Source organism: Rhinoderma darwinii, chromosome 1 (genome assembly GCF_050947455.1).
Source record: "Rhinoderma darwinii isolate aRhiDar2 chromosome 1, aRhiDar2.hap1, whole genome shotgun sequence".
NCBI classification, from domain to species: domain Eukaryota; kingdom Metazoa; phylum Chordata; class Amphibia; order Anura; family Rhinodermatidae; genus Rhinoderma; species Rhinoderma darwinii.
Genome location: NC_134687.1, coordinates 209,505,137 through 209,526,207, shown reverse-complemented (window position 1 = coordinate 209,526,207; position 21,071 = coordinate 209,505,137). Strand labels below are relative to the sequence as shown.

General features: G+C 43.2%; 1 protein-coding gene across 2 annotated transcripts in view; it reads right to left on the bottom strand.

Annotated features, from left to right (window-relative positions):
- Positions 1-13,180, bottom strand: part of TMEM150C (transmembrane protein 150C) — a 211,341-nt gene extending 198,161 nt beyond the window's left edge. For both annotated transcript variants that reach the window (XM_075849834.1, XM_075849835.1), the window contains exon 1: positions 13,027-13,180. The gene's annotated coding sequence lies outside the window, so the exon portion shown is untranslated. The remainder of the gene's footprint in view (positions 1-13,026) is intronic.
- Between the last annotated feature and the right edge of the window lie 7,891 nt (positions 13,181-21,071).

The window sequence follows — 21,071 nt, the reverse complement described above, 5'->3', positions numbered from 1 at the left end:
GTATATAAGGGGCATAGTCAGGTGGTATAAAAAAATAAAAATAATCCATAGATGTGTGTTACGCTGTGAAGCAATCCTTTCTGCACAGGCCGGTGTCGCACTGATAAATGGTGTCATTTCTTATCCCCCTTTTGGTCCACACTCCGCGCCTTTGTAGTTTGGGGAATTTTGCTGGGAAAGTATTATCCTGGTATAATACGGGCACCGTCGCTTCCAGCGGATATGTTTGGGCCCTCCCCTTCCTGGTTCCCTAATTTTAGGTCCTTGATAAATCGCCTCTTGAAACTGAAGAAATGTTCCCCTCGGGCACAACTGCATATTTTTTTATTTCCTGACTTATTGGAGCCATAACTAATTTTATTTTTCATAGACGTAGCGGTATGAGGGCTGGTTTGTTGCGGGACGAGCTGTAGTTATTATTGGTACCATTTTGGGGTACATGCGACTTTATGATCACCTTTTATCCTATTTTTTGGGATGCCAGGTAAACAAAAAAACGCAATTCTGGCACAGCTTTTTTCGTTTTTTTTATACAGCGTTCACCATGCGTTATAAACTACATGTTAACTTTATTCTGCGGGTCAGTACGATTCCGGCGATACCTCATTTATAGAACTTTTTTATGTTTTAAAACTTTTTGCACAATAAAATTACTTTTGTAAAAAGAATGTATTTTTTCTGTCGCCAAGTTGTGAGAACCATAACTTTTTAATTTTTTTGTCGACGGAGGTGTATGAGGGCTTGTTTTTTGCGGGACGAGCTATAGTTTTTATAGGTACCATTTTTGGATACGTGCGACTTTTTGATCACTTTTTATTGTAATATTTGTAGGGCAAAGTGACCAAAAAACAGAAACTCTGGTAACGTTTTTTACGGGGTTTTTTTACGCTGTTCACCGCGTGCAATAAATAATATAATATTTTGATACCTCCGGTCGTTACGGTCGTGGCGATACCAAATACATATGGTTTATTATTATTTTTCAATAATAAAGGACTTGATAAGAGTAAAAGGGGGATTGTGTTTTATTTGATTACTTGAAACTTTTATTGTTTTCAAACTTTTATTTTTTGCACTTTTTTTTACACTTTTTTATACTTTTTTTACACTTTTTCTCAAGTCCCACTAGGGGACTTGAAGGTCCAACGGTCAGATTTTTTTTTTTCTAATACATTGCACTACCTATGTAGTGCAATGTATTAGATCTGTCAGTCATTCACTGACAGCAAGCCGTTTAGGCTTCGCCTCCCGGCGGGGCCTAAATCGGCTTCCGTAATGGCAGAGCAGGAGACCATTGTGTCTCCTGTTGCCATAACAGCAGTCGCCAGTCCCGATTGCCTGTCAGGGCTGGCGATCTGCTTGTAACCGCTACGATGCAGCAATCGCTTTCGATTGCTGCATCGAAGGGGTTAATGGCAGGGATCGGAGCTAGCTCCGGTTCCTGCCGTTACAGGTGGATGTCAGCTGTACAGTACAGCTGACCTCCACCGCTGATGACGCCGGATCAGCTCCTGACCCGGCGCCATCTTGCCGGCAGCTACGGAAGCCGATCAGGCTCCGCCGCCGGGCGGATCTTGACCGGCTTCGGTGCTAGGCAGACCGAGAGGCCAGTATTAGGCCTCCGGTTGCCATTGCAGCCACCGGAACCCCGGCAATTTCATTGCTGGGGCTCCGATGAGCTGAAAACACCTTAAGTGCAGCGATCGCGTTTGAGCGCTGCACTTAAGGGGTTAATGGCGGGGATCGAAGCTAATTTCGGTCCCCGCCGTTACAGTCGGATGTCAGCTGTAAGATACAGCTGAGATCCGACGATGATGGCACCGACTCAGCTTCTGAGCCGGTGCCAAACGTTTGACGTACATGTACGGCATTTTGCGGGAAGTCCATGCTTTCCATGACGTACATGTACGTCAAATGTCGGGAAGGGGTTAAAGCAATGTTAAAAAATTAAAGTAAAAGATAACATAACTGGTATCGTCACATCCGTAAATGTCCGAACTATCACAATATAGTGTTTATTAACTTGCTCGGTGAACGCCATATAAAAATCATATATAAAAACAACCAAATTGCTGTTTTTTGGTCACCTAAGCGCTCCAAAAAATATGGAATAAAAAATGATCCAAAAATCGTATGCACCTGTTTTTTGCCCATTTCACACCACAATTTTTTTTCAGTTTCCCGCAACATTATGCGGTAAAATAAATTGCACCATTAAAAACTACAACTTTTCCCGCAAAAAACAAGCCCTCATACAGCTATGTTGACGAAAAAGTGAAAAAGTTATGCCTTTTGGAAGGCGGGAGGAAAATACAAAAATGAAAAAATTAAGATTGTCCGTGTCCTTAAGGGGTTAAGAATAACTCCACCGTACATTTGTTTAAACTATAAAAACTGACAAAAGGCTTTACACGTTACTTATTAAATTGGAAAATAGCTCTACTTCTGAAGGAAGAGATTTGTCTCTCCAGTGCCACCTACAGGTGACTATCCTGTAAGTCAATGTCCAACCCCTTATTGAGCCTTTAACCCCTTCACGCACCACGATATAATAGCACGTTGTGGTGTGGAGGGTGATGTATCTAGCGGGCTCACGCGCTGAGCGCGCTCTATACCCTGCGGATGTCAACTGTGTTTTACAGCTGACACCCGGGACTAAAACGATCCCGCTGTTCCTGGCCGTTTAACCCCTCAAATGCTGCGGTCAATCGCGACCGCAGCATCTGAGGCGTTAAAAAGAGGGGGCGGCCCCCTCCGACAGGTTGTCATGGCAGCCCAGGGGCCTAATGAAGGCCCTCGGGTCTGCCTTCACTCTGCCTCTGTTAAGCCTGCCCGTGGCAAGGCTTAACAGAAGTCTGTAAAAATGACAATATACTGCAACACATTAGTATTGCAATATATAGTACCAGTGATCTAACGTTCACTGGTTCAAGTCTCCTAGGGGGACTAATAAAATGTGTAAAAAAAACAACAAAGTTAAATAAAAGTTATTAGTAGTGAGAAAAAAAATATTAAAACTTCAAAAAAAAAAAACCTTTTCCCATTTTTCCTCTAATGTAAAAAGTGACTGAAAAACTGAATTAGGATCTGTAAAAGTCCAAACTAGTACAATATATTATTATTTAACTCACACGGTGAACGCTGTAAAAAATAAAAAATTGAAATGCCAAAAATCGCTATTTGTGGTCACATTAGCTCTAAAAAAAACAAAAACTGTAATATAAAGTGATCAAAAAGTTGTAGTACCGAAAAAAAGCTACAGCTCATGCCGCAAAAAATAGGAACCCGCACCGCTTCAATCGAAGAAAAAATAAAAAAGTTACGGCTCTCAGAATGTGGTGCAACAAATTTTTTTTTTAACAAATTGTTTTTTCTTTGTAAAAGTAGTAAAATATAAAAAGGCCTATATAAATTTGGTATCCCCGTAATTGTATTGAGCCACAGAATAAAGTTAAGTTGAAACCCAAAAAACAATGGACGAATCGCAGTTTCTCATTTCAGCCCGCAAAGATTTTTTTTCAGATTCCCGGTATATTAAATTGTACTTCAAATACCGCCAATAGAAACTACAGCTCCTTCTGCAAAAAAAAAAAGCCCTCATACCACTCTATTGACAAAAAAATAAAAAAGTTATGGCTCTTGGAAGCGCGGAGTGAAAAACGAAAAAGCAAAAAACGGCTTCGTCCCAAAGGGGTTAAAAAACATGATTTGGGTTAATAGCCAAACCAAGGACATCATCTGTAGACAGCATTGTTTCAAAGTGACTTTTTTTTCCGAGTCGTGCTTTCTGTCACCCAAAGCACAAAAAAAGTGCAGAGGTGCCACACAAAAAAGTGCACAAAGGATACGGTCTATCGCAGCCCTACTCATAAAGGAGAGAGGCCCCGCATAACCATTCCCCAACCCTCCAAACCATAGGCCTAGAAGATCGAGGATCAATGATCCCCTCTCGCCGAAGCTAAGGGGGACCCAACAACACTCCAAGGATTCTACCTGGGCTGCCCCCCCAGTGTCCACCTTGGAGCCTGCTTCTACTTGCACCTCCCGAAGAAGGGAGGCCGGGTTGCAGGGAAAAAAGGAACCAGAAGGCCACACATTTTCCCCTAGACCAAAAGGGCACCGCATCCAAAAATCCTGTGACAAACGTGGCAAACACAGAGTGAAAATACAAAATTAAGTAAGTGAATGTGCGCTGTGATACAGCCTGGACATTCGCCAGATATAAAAATTCCTAATTTCCCAGCCAGAAGGCCGGGAAAATAAAAGGTGTGTGCTCAAATAGCGTGAAAGACAAGTGAATGCAAATGTGCTATCACTCAGTGGGATTCCACCCCCAGTGAGTTCGGGCACCCCAGGGTCACCACTCCCGGGGCACTTAGCAACTCAGACTTTCCAGCTACCCGACCGATAGCATCAACCATGTGGTTCTCTGCCCCTCTCCTTGGTGTTTTATCATCGATCTACGATGGCTACCAACCCACCGGCAGAGATGATTACTAACCTCAGATTAGGACCTTACTACACATGGTCTAAGCCAAAGACCGAGGAGCAAGAACCTGGCAAAAAAGTCCCAATCTCACCTTAGTGATCATGGTATCTCCCCTGCCAGGTAAGCATTGTTTCAGAGTTGTTGCTACTCATGAGTACAGAGTGAGTACAGTTCTGTTTGGCTGAACGCGATGCCTTTGATGAAGCTGTTGGAAGGTAGTCATTCTTCTTGCAGAGAACCAGCTGAGTCTTAAGTGCTATGCTCCCTGGGAAAAAAGTATGTAAAATAGATCTCCAGAAGAAGGAAGAAAATGGTCTCTCATATATATATATATATATATATATATATATATATATATCTATATATATATATATACACACATATTGAAATGTCTGACCCTTTATAGAGCCTGAAACATGACTCGGATTAATGGAGGATTTACACGAGCGTGTGCATTTTGCGCGCGCAAAAAACGCGGCGTTTTGCATGCACAAAAGGCACTTGACAGCTCTGTGTGTCATGATAATATGGTGCATGGCTGCGTGCTTTTCGCGCAGCCCCCATCATTATGACACTGTTTGTATGTTTGTAAACAGAAAAGCACGTGGTGCTTTTCTTTTTACATTCATAGTTTGACTGCTGTTGCGCGAATCACGCGCGTCCCACGGAGGTGCCTCCGTGTGGCATGCGTGATTTTCACGCAACCATTGACTTCAATGGGTGCGCGATGCGCGAAAAAACGCCGAAACAGAGGACCTGTCGTGAGTTTTACGCAGCGTACTCACGCTGCGCAAAAATCACTGACAGTCTGTACTGCCCCATAGACTGGCATAGGTTCGTGCGACGCGCGTGAAAAGCACGAGCGTTGCACGGACGTATTACACGTTCGTGTAAATCCGCCCTAAGGGTATGTGCACACGGTAGCAGGCTTTTACGTCTGAAAAGACAGACTGTTTTCAGGAGAAAACAGCTGCCTCGTTTCAGACGTAAATGCTCCTCCTCGCATTTTGCGAGGCTTCTCTGACAGCCGTAAATTTTCAATGAAGAACGGCTCAAATTACGTCTGAAAGAAGCGTCCTGCACTTCTTTTGACGAGGCTGTATTTTTACGCGTCGTCGTTTGACAGCTGTCAAACGACGACACGTAAATGACAGGTTGTCTGCACAGTACGTCGGCAAACCCATTCAAATTAATGGGCAGATGTTTGCCAACGTATTTTAGCCCTATTTTCAGACGTAAAACGAGGCATAATACGCCTCGTTTACGTCTGAAAATAGGTCTTGTGAACCCAGCCTAATAGTCAAGCTAGAGACACCTATCTGTAGACAGCACTATTTCGTAGTTGTTGATCCTCATCAGTACGGAGTAGGGTTCTGGTTAGCTGAATGTGACTTTGACACAGCTCTTGGAAGGTACTGATTCTCCTTAGATCACTACTTTCTGAGAACTTATTAGATTGGTTTACTCTGCTGGTTTGAAGCTATATTTACACATGAATGGACCAGTCTAAGACATGTTACATATAAAATATGCACACTACCAGTACTATAGATACAAATTTAGATATATGATAATACTTGTATTGGATAATAATTTCAAGCTGTCAAGTGACTCCTTGTCTCTTCATTAGATTAAGTAGTACAATACTAAGGCAAATAGATATCCTAGGTGTTATGCCAAAACAAAAGTTTACCAGGAAGTCTGTGCCCAAACAATTTATAATATTTTGTTTATGGCACAAAATTCCACTCATCACATACAAAATTGTATTGCTTAAACTTGTAAGTTCTAACTTAGAGTTTCATTCTCAGGGCATGGCAATATTTGGCTGCAATTCAAAGCTAGAAGTGTTTTATGAAAATCAACTGCAGAAACCAATGTAGGGAATTCTCAATGTAAAATGTAAAGGTTCAGTCATCTAAGTTATTAAAAATGTAGTCCTTTCTATTTTTTCTTACATGTCTAGATGTCATATGCTAACTTCAGATTTTTCTTTTAACTAGTATGAAACCTCTGGTGGTGGTATGGATCAAAAAATGTCAGGCAGTTGCTTCTAAAGCCTGTTACTCCACTTGAAAAACCACTTTTCTGTAATCTGAAAAAAAAGCCCTTCGAGCATTTTCCATTCCTACGGCTTCAATGACTCCTTCTCCTGAACTGCCAATGACTTCTTTACTCTGTAACCACTAAGTATGTGGTAACACCAGTGGACACAATCTAATACTGGCATCAGTGGACATGTGAATGCACCAGCAGCTTCAGTCATAGATAACAGCTGATCGCCGAGATTCCCCCCAGCCAGACCCCAAATGATAAGCTCACTGTTAGGTAGGTGGCTTATAGAAAGGGGTAGTCATAGGTGGCCAAAACTGAAGCTTTTCCCTTCTGCAGATTGGATTAGAGAGCTATTCCAGTATTAAAGAGGCTCTGTCACCAGATTTTCAAACCCCTATCTCGTATTGCAGCAGATCGGCGCTGCAATGTAGATTACAGTAACGTTTTTGTTTTTTTTCAAAAACGAGCATTTTATTTTTGGCCAAGTTATGAGCATTTTTATATTTATGCAAATGAGCCTTTCTTAAGTACAACTGGGCGTGTTTAAAGTTAAGTACAAGTGGGTGTGTATTGTGTATGTACATCTGGGCGTGTTTACTTGTTTTACTAGCTGGGCGTTGTGAATACAAGTGTATGATGCTGACGAATCAGCATCATCCACTTCTCTTCGTCAACACCCAGCTTCTGGCAGTGCACAGACACACAGCGTGTTCTCCAGAGATCACGCTGTGACGTCACTTCCTGCCCCAGGTCCTGCATCGTGTCGGACGAGCGAGGACACATCGGCACCAGGCGACAGAGGCTACAGTTGATTCTGCAGCAGCATCGTCGTTTGCAGGTAAGTCGATGTAGACTCTGTCGCCTGGTGCCGATGTGTCCTCGCTCGTCTGACACGATGCAGGACCTGGGGCAGGAAGTGACGTCACAGCGTGATCTCTGGAGAACACGCTGTGTGTCTGTGCACTGCCAGAAGCTGGGTGTTGACGAAGAGAAGTGGATGATGCTGATTCGTCAGCATCATACACTTGTATTCACAACGCCCAGCTAGTAAAACAAGTAAACACGCCCAGATGTACATACACAATACACACCCACTTGTACTTAACTTTAAACACGCCCAGTTGTACTTAAGAAAGGCTCATTTGCATAAATATAAAAATGCTCATAACTTGGCCAAAAATAAAATGCTCGTTTTTGAAAAAAAAAAAAAACGTTACTGTAATCTACATTGCAGCGCCGATCTGCTGCAATACGAGATAGGGGTTTGAAAATCTGGTGACAGAGCCTCTTTAAGCCAGTATATATTTTGAAACTGGTTCAAAAATATTCGTATTTCCTGATAACTATAAACAGCACATGCGCCTCCTGGAGACTATGGACAATGTGGACTAAATCAACGATGACCTTTTCTGAATATATGCAACTACACAAACAGCAGACAACTCCAATATTAAGTAATTTGTACACTTACCTAAAGATAAGGCCACACGGAGCAGCCCTGACACGGTCGCAACACGCTTACAACCGCACCGGCGCCATGTTCGGTGTGGCTGCCAAACAGCCTGTTAGTGGCCGCATGTTAACACGGGTAGACCGTCCCTTTATCTGCAAAATCGTGCGGCCATGAATTAATACACTCTTTATGGCCGCACGATTTTGCATATTACAACAACTTACCCCCTATTCATTTTCTATGGCAGCGCCGGAAAAAGCCGAACACTGCACTCTGCTATCTCCGGCGCTCCCATTGAGAATGAATGGAGCGGCAGTGCGCATGCGCATGTAACCGGAATACCTCGAGATATTAGACAACTGCTCCTACATAGTGCCAGCGCGGTTGTTGGCCGCGTTGCGACCGTGTCAGGGCCGCTCCGTGTGGCCGAACCCTCAGTCAGTTTAAAGATTTCAACTTTCCTAAAACGTGAAAACCAACAGAAAAAAAAAAAAAGTATTTTACCATACCGGATTACCAAAGATTATCAATGAAATCATAATTTATGCATGAATATCTATTGTAAGAAGAACCAAAAATTAGCATTAAACAATACTATCCTTTATGCCATAGCAATTTCACATTTGTAAACAAATGTAACAATGGTCTTGTACATCATGTTGTCATGCTGATTCCTAAATTGAGATTTAGTCTCTCTTTCTAGAAATTAAGATTATGGGCAGCTGTGTCATGTGATCTCAATCTGACCACCAAAATAGATCATGCTCTCATGTGTATACAGGAGGTCATCTCTCCTGTGCGGTTGTCTTCCTGTGAACATAAGGATTGCATTATCACCAATCAAAGCCCTCCTGGCAGCTCGGAGGACCATCCCTTCCCCACCCAGCTCCACTCTCCCGATTATTTCTGTCCTAGCTAAGAGACCAGGACTGCAGTGATAGAATAGGTGAGTCCATACAATGGCCAGCTACAGAGTTATAAACCCCATTGCCTCACATCTGTGTGCAGAGTCCAGTGTATTTCTATGAGATGCTGCTCCTCACTGTCACTGTGTAAAAGCTGACATGGAGAAACCTATTACTAGCAGAATGCAGTGAAGACAGGCTGAGCTGCATCACATAGGATACACTGAGCCTCTGCAGTGTGAGTACAGACGTTCTATGTCACTGATCTATCACTTGCTGCACTTAGGACTCAAAGCAGAGCAAGTGGAGTGATGAGACTCCACCCACTGCCTCTGCAAAGCCAGATGCATCATGGGAAATGTAGGTTGCATTAGGGGACATTATTAAAGGGGAAGAACAAACCAAGATGGCAGACAACCCATAAACGGCACATTAAGTAAAACAGGTATACAAAAGGCATACACAAGAACCTCTAAATTATTATTTAATAATAACCTATGCTATGCTATACTATATAGGGGAAAAAAAGATAATAGCTGGAGTGCTTCTTTAATGTGTATAGGGGCTAAAAAGCCTGCTTTTACATTGGCCTAGTGTAAAGGATCTGCCTGGCACAGCGGGGTTAACTCCCAGAACTAATCAGTCAGCACCTGAGAATACATCCCTGAGACTGACTCCTGCTTCCACCATTCAGGCTGGCAGGCTTAGGAGTGGGAGAGCCTATCGTAACCTGGCCAGACTCAGCTAGCTCCCGCCCTCGGTCTATTTAAGCCTGCACTTCCTGTCCCTCGGTGCTTGTTATTGCTTGTGTTTCCCTCCTTGTGGTTTCCTGGCCCAGCTACAGCTCCTGCTATTTTTGATCCTGCTCCATACAGACCCTGGCTTACCGACTACTCTTCTGCTTTTCGTTTTGTACCTCGCACACTCCTGGCTTGACTCGGCTCGTTCACCACTCTGGTTGCTCACGGTGTTGCCGTGGGCAACGGCCCCTTTTCCTTGCTTGTGTTTCCCTCCTTGTGGTTTCCTGGCCCAGCTACAGCTCCTGCTATTTTTGTTCCTGCTCCATACAGACCCTGGCTTACCGACTACTCTTCTGCTTTTCGTTTTGTACCTCGCACACTCCTGGCTTGACTCGGCTCGTTCACCACTCTGGTTGCTCACGGTGTTGCCGTGGGCAACGGCCCCTTTTCCTTGCTTGTGTTCCTTGTATGTTTGTCGTGTTTGTCGTGCACTTACTGAGCGCAGGGACCGCCACCCAGTTGTACCCCGTCGCCTAGGGCGGGTCGTTGCAAGTAGGCAGGGACAGAGTGGCGGGTAGATTAGGGCTCACTTGTCCGTCTCCCTACCCCCTGCCATTACACCTAGTTTGAGTTTTCACAAATGATTCCTATGGTATTCATCCACTTACCGAGCAAACAGTTATGAAAGTATATTAAAGCCACTGACCCCTCTTCCTCCATAGACATTAATATATCACCCTCATCAAGCAACGGCAATTAATGCATGTCTAGGACCAGCTCTATTCTATGAAAGATAACTGTATTTATTATCATAAGGACTCTCTTGAGTAGGGTTATGTCTACCATAAAATTAAACTAGGTTCATGCCTAGGTTAGTGCAGTATAAGAGAGTAGAAGAAAAGAGAATTATACTATTTATATTCCATTTTAGAATTCTGATTTTAGAATTATGATACATGGTATTAATGCTCCCCAACTTGACATAAAAGGTATGTTGGGTAATAGGAAAAGGCTGGGGCGTAGCAAGGGAGGGGGAGCTGACAGGGCACAACTAGGAGGAAAGGAGCATTGCCGACGCTCTGGCCAGGTTTTCCGCTCCTAGAAGGAATCACTGACATCCCGGTCCATATATGGACAGTGACGTCACAGGCTCCTCCTGGAGCGGAATCCCTGGCCAGAGCGCTGCCAACGTTCTGGCTGGGTATTCTGCTCCTAGAGGGAGCCCCTGACATCTCTGTCCATATATGGACAGTGACGTCAGGGGCTCCACCTGGAGTGGAATCTCCAGGCAGAGTGTTGCAGATGCTCTGGCCAGGGATTTAGCTCCTGGAGAAGCCACTGATGTAACTATCCATACATGGACAATGACGTCAGGGGGCACCTCCAGGGAGCCCCAATGGCGCTCTGTACATGGAGAGGGGTATCGTTATCTACAGGGGGGTGTGGCACTATCTATAGCGTGTGTGTGTGTGTGTGTGTGTGTGTGTGTGTGTGTGTGTGGCCCTATCTACAAAAGTGGGCTGTGTGGCGTTATCTACAAGGGGGTGTGTGTGGCACTATCTACTAGGGGGAGGGATGTGCCAATATCTACAGGAAGATGTTCATTATTTCGCCATACTGTCTCATTAGCCTCAGTTATACAATCTGTTTTAGTCATGCACTGACCTCTTTATTTAGTTTCTTTTAATTTATTGTTATGGTAACTCCCTTATATATCTATAGTGCTTGCAAAATGTACAAACAGTTTTATGCCCGAGTTACATAAAAAAAAATATGGTACCTCATTAATTGATAGAGAAATGAAACCTGGCGAGTGGGATGGAGATTTCGGGAAAGAAGTTTGGGGGGGGGGGGGGGGCAAACTGAATCTTTGCCCCGGGTGCTGGAGAACCTAGCTACACCTCTGGGGAATGGCATGTTGGAGGCACAAATAATAATAAAGAAAAAAAAAAGGCTATAGTCACATACAAGTCATATGATCACATAGCATCAACTATTAAAGCAGCTCTGCTTAGAAGTATTAAACAGACTGCCCATCTGAGGTGGTCTTCTAGCCTGCAATTCAGCACCAGACTAGAAACTTGTATTGCTCAGTAATGCAGCATTGTAATCCTCCCCATTGTACAGCACAGCGGAGAAGAAACTGAAATATTACATCCCGAAATCAATAATGTAGAAGTATAATGTCACATAAAAAAGTCAGCCTTAAGTCAGCACTTCTGGTCAGCCTACATGAGAAGCAGGAACATTTCAGTATTAAAGAGATATATTCCCATCTTTGTCCACAGGATATCCCATAAATATTTTATCTGGAGAACGGGGGTCCTGTGACCTTCGTCCCATGATTTATACCAGCTGTTGGGACCCCTAGCAATCAGTTGTTGTCACCAGGGATGCGGCACAGCTTTCTTATTCTTCTGTATAACATAAGTCATCCCCCACCCCCCCATCCTAACATACTGGAATTACAAAGAGGAAATACAATGTGGAATTTCTACCATGAGGAATAAACAGAGATGAAGAATTGAACAGGCTGTTAAAAAGTTGTATCATTCAAATAATGCACTTCTATTTGATAAACATGCTGGGAATCTGGTTCCAGCCATTGACAAAACACAGGATCACATTTCCAATGACCAGGGTATAGGTAGAAGGAAAACATGGGGGGTGTATTATCAAATTCTTTCTATATTCAGCAACATAACAACCATGTGCTAAATACATGTAGCAGAGCTGAACTATCTAACTGTGCTCTATGATAACTCAGCTTAGGTAATGGAGTTATTTTACCAGATAACATATTTCACAGAGATCATCCTGATATTATAACAAAATCATAGTGTATCTGACAACATGAGATGTGCTACATCTGAGTGAACCAGCTTGGTCTTTTACAACCTCAGCCTGCTACATCTGATCAATTCAAATCTGCTACATCCGATCAATTCAAATCTGCTACATCTGATCAATTCAAATCTGCTACATCTGAGCATTTCAACATGTAACAAATCCAGATCTGCTCTCAGACAACCAGAGATCTGCAACACATGAAACTCAGCTCTAAATCTTCCACAACCTGACCAGCTACATCTGACAAACTTAGCTCTGCTGCATGTTGACTCGCTCAGCTCTGCAACATCTGACCACAGGCAGATGTTCCTGATAATACAGTACTAGCTATGTGTGAATTATTATATCATGTCATAGCCGATTCAGATGATCAGGAAAGACGTGTATAGGCCGGCTGGTAATGCCCAGAGGCTGCGATGAATGGGTCCCAGGATGAAGGACGATGCTGTGGAGTCATTGAGTGTGTGTGATCAGTAGTCACCCGCTGTGTGTGACATGTGATAAGATCATACAAATAAGGAAGTGTCCTCTTACCTGGAGCCACAGACTCCACTGCTGCCTGTGTGTCTACCTGGAACAAGGAGCTGCTGAGGGAGTGGGGAAATCAACTGAACCGTCGTCTCCCCTCCCCCTGTTCCTCCTCTGCTGCTCCACACGAGCTTCTCTCCCGGCTTTCACTCTCTCTCTCTCTCTGCCTCACACTTCTCCTCACTATGTGTTTACGTTCCTCCAGTCCCTTCTTGTAGCCCTTCCCTTCTTTTCTTCACTTCTAGAATATTAATCTTCTCCAGTCCTGCCTCAAGCTTTCTTCTTAATCTTTTATTTCTTGTATTTGTCCTGTATAGAGGATTGAAATAATTGGACGTTCTACTCTCAGGACTAAGATTGGATTTAGTTTAAAGTTACAGAAAATTCTGAAAATATTTATATACAATTTGCTAAAAATCGCTGGTTCTATAGTTATTCTCCCAGCAAGATTGCAGGACGTCCTTTTAGTTTCCTTTCCGTTGCTATTAGTCACGACCACCTGCGTTCCTGGACGGCTATGCGCATGAGCTGTGCGGTCCCTAGAGGTCCAGGGTTTAGATGCATCGGGTCTCCTGATGGCTCGTGGTCCGGTTCCTATGGAAACAATGAAACACGATCTTAGAACGGGTTCACTAGAGGTGCGGAGAGGTGGAACGTTGCAAGGGGCACACCGGGTAACTTGGGAAGCTCGCCCACAAACCCCGAAATATCACTGGCATTCTGGCGGCATAGCAGGCCATCTAAACAATATGAAAGCAGTGAGTTTTGAAAAAATGATCAGTGAATACGACATAAAGAGCAATCCGAGTACAACATTTATCAGGAAAAATAAGTTGCGATAGAAACCATTTAAAAGCCCCTTAAGCGCGATCGCCATTTTGCAATCCACGCGTAATCGTTAGTTTCGTTATGATGATTGTTTACAGACAACAGCAGAATAATTTAGTTAGCTGGATGGAACTGTTTGGCGTTGTCATGTTTTTTCACATGGGTTTCCTACTCTTATCATTACAGGGGGGAAAAAAAATTTAAGTCCTGACTCCGTTTATGGAAAATGGCGGCTATAATCATGTCTCAAACACTGGATGTAGAAATGGTTGCAGGTCATCAATATGTATCACCAATGACAACTCTGGTCTACACAGCAGCATGGAGTTCCAGAGTTGTCACCCGGTTGCAGTGATGGTCAAATGGCACAAATATTTTCAGATTTTGATGAGCAAATACAATACCCGTCATAACTAAAAACTTTGTTGGAATAAAGTGTCTATGATGCTCAAAGCAACCAGATTCCAGTTGTCACTTACAGCAGTGATTTGATTGGTCGGTTAACATTTTGTTAAAACCGTTTTAATACATGAAGAATGTTCACTTCCAATCCCACATCTTGCAAGGTCCCCATTTCTGCCATGTTTTGCAGCAGTGGTGTACATTGCCACTTTTTGCAAATATGTCCCTTTTAATTCCTTTTCCATAATAAGAGACTTTTCTGTATACATTAGTAGAGATCAAGTGGATGGTTGGTAAATGTTATACATTTCTGTATACATAGGCATTTTAGATGTGTACACAACATTTTGTTTTGATCACCATTATTGCTACGATCATAGTGATTTGATTGTAAAATCCCATTATGGGAGATTGCAGGGATTTATTTTACATGTAATTTGTTCTCATCCTGGCCAAATATCATGTCAGATCAGCTGATCATCCGAATAACGAGTCTCTCATCCGGGGCCCTAATCATTATGTGTAAGCCAATTAACAAGTATGCAGGCTTGAACTCTGAGTTATAAATGAACATAAACCTTTAATAAGCCCTGTCTCTTTATGTTATCACTTTTCAGCTGATGTCACTATTGTTAATAAGATCATATGAATAGTTTGTCTCCCTTTCCGCCATCTCTTTACCTGTCTGCTTGACTTTTTGCCTTCATTTTGCATGCCTTATCTTTCTGACATGAGCATGAGGTGCATTGCAGAGCACATCACCACGGTTAGATACATTATTATTGAGCATTAATCATTTATACGAATGTCAAATTTGCTTTTGTCTTTTGTCAAATACAGAAATGTTTCTTTCAATTAAACTTCATATTATTATCCCTAAATGACATGAGAATATATAAAATGTATCCTTAGATTCCGTTAGTAGTGATGTTATCACTGATGTTTTCAAATGTAATATCACTTTTATTTAAGGGTGTCCATACCGAATAGATAAAAGGCGTTCGAACCCGCCGATTTTGATCTAATGTGTGTGGATGCCCTCGGCAACGAACACTGCATAACATCCGATGCATCAGACCAGACACGTAGCTAGGTTCTCCAGCACCCGGGGCAAAGATTCAGATTGGCGCCCCCCCCCCCCCAACTTCTTTCCCGACATCTCCTTCCCCCTCACCGTATTTGCTTGCTCTACCAATCAATTAGGTGTAATTTTTTTTTCACCATTTTTTTAATGTAACTCTAGCATAAAACTATTTGTACATTTTACAAGCGATATAGTTCTATATGGGAGTTACCATAACAATAAATTAGAAGAAAATAAATTAAAGAGGCCACACACAGCACATTGTAGATAGTGCCATACAAAGACCCCTTGTAGATAGCGCCACACACAACCCCCTGTAGATGGTGCCACACACAGCCCCCTCTTGTATATAACGCCACACAGCCCCCTGTAGATAGCACCACAAGCAGTCCCCCTTGTAGTTAACGTTACACAGCCCTCCTGTTGTAGATAGCGTCACACAGCCCCCCTGTTGTAGATAGTGCCTCACACAGCCCCCTTGTAGATAGTGCCACACAGCCCCTCCTTGTAAATAGCGTCACACACAGCCCCCTTGTAGATAGTGCCACACAGCCCCTCCTTGTAAATAGCTCCACAAAGACCCCCTTGTAAATAGCGCCACACTGACCCCCCTTGTAAATAGCGCCACACTAAACCCCCTTGTAAAATAGCGCCACACTGTCCCCCTTGTAAACAGCGCCACACAGCCCCCCCTTGTAAATAGTGCCAAACACAGCCCCCCTTGTATATAGCGCCACACACAGCCTCCCTTGCAAACAGTACCAACACAACCCTCCTTGTAGATAGTACCACACACAGCCCGCTGCCCCATTGTAGATAGCGATACACTCCCCCCCCTTGTAAATAGCGCCACACTCCCCATCCCTTGTAAATAGCACTGTAAACAGAGCGGAGAGCGGTAGCCTACCTCTACCACTCTCTGCTCTGCCTGACGTGCCTCACCGGAGGAGCCGAGGATGTCATGTGGAGCAGTCAGCGGCAGAGTGCCTTCTGACTAGGGTCGGTGACAGCCCGGGAGTGGACCAGTGAGGTCAGGTGAGAAGTCAGGTGACTGGACTGGTCCACTCAAGGGCCGTCACAGACCCCAGTCAGAATGCCACTGCATGAACTCCTGATTCTTCCTAATGCTGATCGCTGCTGCTAGTGTCCGACATACAGGGCGCCCTTCCGCAGCGATCAGCTGCTCTGCCACGGCGCTCCCCCTTTCCTACCACCTACTTGCACCCAGGGCAAATGCCCCGCCTGCCCCCCCTAGCTACGTCCCTGCATCAGACCCACTCCGATCATATACTGATAACCTATCCTGTAGATAGCTTATCAGTATGAAAAAACGATCCGTGCCCGGACAACCCCTTTAACCCCTAGGCGCACCACGACGCCCTGGTTGCCAGTGTCTTCGCGCACGAGGACGTACAGTTACTGCGCGGTTCCCGGTGCACACTGTCGGCGACACAGTGCACCGGGAACCGGGAGGCCAGCTGTCCCCGACAGCTGACACTCCACTGTTGCCGATCAGCGGCTCATTTCCGCTGATTTAGGCAATTAACACCTTAAATACATCGATCTATTGCAATCGCCGCATTTTAGGGGTTTCTAGCCCAACAGCAGACTTCACAATGAAATCGTGAGGTTTGCCGATGGCTAGCACGGCGACCGGAGGCCAAACAATGACCTCCGTGTCTGCCTTGTACGGAAGCCTATCAGGACCAGCCTGTGTCATTCCCGATGCACACTGTAGGTGACCGTGTGCATCGGGAACCGGGAGGTCAGCTGTCCAAGACATTCCAGTGTTGCCGATCAGCGGCTCATCGCTGCTGATTTCGGCAATTAACACCTTAAATGCGGCAATCGATTGCGATCGCCGCATTTAGGGGGTTTGTAGCACATCAGCAGCCCCCATGCAATTGTGGGGGTTGCTGATGCTTGTGATGGCATCCGGAGGCCAGACAACGGTATCCGGGTCTGTCATGTATGGAAGCCTATTAGGACAGTAGACTGTGACGTCACACTGACAGTTGGAATACATTACACTACTAGGTGTAAAATCACGCGAGTTGCACGGACGTATATCACGTTTGTGTAAATAAGCCCTAACTCCAATAAATATAGGAAAATACCTGTATGGTCAAAATGCTAACTATACCCCTGGAACAATTCCTTGAGTGGGGAAAAGTTTCCAAAATGAGGTCACTTTTTGGGAGTTTCCACTGTTTTGGCACCACAAGAACTCTTCAAACCTGACATCGTACCTAAAATATAATCTTAAAAAAAAGCAGGCCCCAAAATCCTGTAGGTGCTCTTTTGCTTCTTGGCCGGTGTTTCGGTCCATTAGGACACTAGGGCCAAATGTGGGATATTTCTAAAAACTGCAGAATCTGGGCAATAAATATTGATTGCATTTCTCTGGTAAAACCTTCTGTGTTACAGAAAAAATGGATTACAAATGAAAAAAAAAAAAAAGACATTTGTAAATTTCCCCTCTACATTGCATTATTTCCTGTGAAATGCCTAAAGGGTTAAGAGACTTTCTGAATGCTGTTTTGAATACTTTGAGGGGTGCAGTTTTTAAAATGGGGTGATTTATTGTGGGATTCTAATATATAAGGCCCTCAAAAACACTTCAGAACTAAACTGGTCCCTGTAAAAATAGCCTTTTGAAATTTTCTTGAAAATTTGAGAAATTGCTGCTAAAGTTCTAAGACTTGTAACGTCCTAGAAAAATAAAAGGATGTTCAAAAAACGATGCAAACATAAAGTAGACATATGGGAAAGAAATGTTAACTAGTGACTATTTTGTGTGGTATTACTATCTGTTTTACAAGCAGATCCATTTACATTTAGAAATGCACATTTTTTTCAAATTTTCTCTAACTTTTGGTGTTATTCACTAATAGATATTGAATTTAATCGACCAAATTTTTGACTAACATAAAGTACAATATGTCAAGAGAAAACAATCTCAGAATCGCTGGATAGGTAAAAGCATTCCCAAGTTATTACCACATAAAGTGACACGTCAGATTTTTTAAAAAATCGTCTGTGCCACAAGGCCAAAACAGGCTGTGTCATAAAGGGGTTAAGGCCTGGACTACGCTGTGATTTAACGCTCAACATCCTAATTCATTCAAAGTATATTTATTTATTGTTTACATATTTTGCTTCGCTGTACAGAGATTGTCATCATTCACAACAGTCTCTGTCCCCTACCTGCACCGCACACACACTAGGGGAATTGTGGGAAGCCATTTAACCTATCAATATGATTTGAGAGTGTCGGAGGAACCTGGTATACCCAGAGGAAAACTACAGAAATACAGGGAGAAGATAAAAAAAATCTATCGGATGTTGCCCTTGATCGGATTCCAACCCAGGACACCATTGCTGGAGGATAAGCATGCTGCCAATTCGAAATGTGTGTAACCTAATGTGACTGTAATAACTTATGTGTAGCATAGACTTTTCCATAGCAGTTGTCCTCTAATACAAAGTAGTGCTCAATCTTGTGCAATGTTAACACTATATTCCTTTGTCTGTTACCAGAGCTGGACTGTGACTAAAATGTTGTCCTGAAGCCCAGTGTGGTTAGATATATTGCACACATTACAGAGCTTGGTGCTTTGTAGTCCATTTCCTCCATTCCTAACTTTGCTTCAGAGAAGGGTTTTAGGACAACTACAGGGCTTCTTCCAAAGCACATGGCACATTATATCTGTCTCCCCTGCTTTCCTCCCACTCACTGTCCAATTACCTCTGACCGTGTGAGAATCAGAAAAATGGGGCTCAGTCCTCTATAAAGATATATTGTGAAATTCAACAGAACAGAATTTCCGACCTATTTAGTTTAAAAAAAATGGTGTTCAAAAGGACATTATGATTGCTGTCTATTAAAATATATTTTCTAGCAATCCAGCCTTGAGCATGACAAAATCCTATCTGGGCCTGCGGAAAGCTAGGACAATATAAAAAGAACAATAAAATATTATATTACTGTACTACAATATTACTTTTACTTTCCTCTGCTATGTTATTATGACTTTACGGACTAGGCCTCCAAGTACCTCAATGCATTTTAGATTTTTTCAATGGTATATCCAGAAGATTTTCAATTGTTACAGCCATCCACTGTTATTCAGGTTTAGATGGACAGATCGTGAGTGATTTGCGATCAAACTAAACCACCAGTTGTGACACCAGAGTAACATGCCTAAAGCTGGCCATACACTTTAGATGTCAGCCGAGTGCTCATTCAGCCGACAGCTACTCCCTCCCACTTTACCATAGCTATGCACACTTACTCGGCAGAGCAGGCATGTTTATTCCAATGGCAGCGGTAGGTCTCCAATGGGAAAAGGCATGTTAAAGGGAATGTGTCGCTAGAATTTTTTTTTTCCAGTTAAACAGTTAGTATATAAGTGATTACACATTGTTTTAATTTTTTAAATTTTTTCACAAGTCAGGAAATATTATAAATTAGATTCTAATTTATAACATTTCCATGTGCTGGTCACTAGAGGGAGCAATTCCCAAAATTGCAGCATTGGCAATGTGGTAAAGCAACCTCATTGCTTTATGCTGCAAATTTGGGGTAGATACATACGCTCTAGTGAGCTCACACAATCCCCCTCCCTTATCCTGGCTAGTGCCAGGAGAAGGAGGGGGTTGAATCTTCAGACCTCCTACACTGTGTGCCGCCATTTTCTGAGCGAATGCACAGTGTAGGAGGATTAGATACAGTGGTAATCAGACAGTATAACACGAACATAATACACACATCACATACACAAACATAACTTACCTGCTCCTGCCGCCGCTGCCGCCTCCACTCCTATACCTTGCGTCTTCGCTGCCTTGAACATATCGCCGGAAGCCGCGACTGGAAGTCATCATCTTACTGTCCAGCCGCGGCTTCCGGTCCACATGAAAATGGCGCCGGATTTCGCTCTGCCAAAGACCTTCCTTTTGGTCTGTGTGTGAGCGGCGCATGCACCGTTCCCACACAGACGCCGTACGCTATAGTGAATGGAACGGCTCCTGTTCGCATTCTCTATGGGGATGTATGTGCCGTATTCCATCTCTGTATGTGTCGTTAATCAACACATACAGAGATGAAAAAAAAAATGGCAGCCCCCATAGAGAACTAAAAGTAAGAAAGAAGTACAAAGTACAACACAAGGACACAAATAAATAAAATGTATTTTAATATCATACTAAAAGCAATATTATATAAAAAAAAAAAATTTTCGTGACACCTTCCCTTTAAAATCCTACCTGTCGAATTCTTCTTTCCTCCGACAGCAGGACATTATATCATTTTAATTTGACTATCTATAAATATAATAATGATTTCCTGATATAAAATACAAACATATTTTAGGGGTCTCCAAAACATGACCTGCAGTTTTTACTTTACAGTGGGGAGTACATTATTCCCTTCCTTTATAACACAGATGCATAGCCTGATATTATACCTCCTTCCTCCAGACACTGGATTTTTTTTTTTAATATTGATATTATTAAAGTGACTAAGCATGTATATCATATGTGTCTCTGGTGTCATTAGATATATTTCTGATGTTATGTGTGCTATATGTGATGCAAATTACATTGGAGTTTTGTATAGTCAGAGGCGTAGCTAGGGGGGGGAAGGCGGGGCATGTGCCCCGGGCACAACTAGGTGGTAGGGAAGGGGAGGCGCCGCAAAGCAGCTGATCACTGCTGATAGGCGCCCTGTATGTCG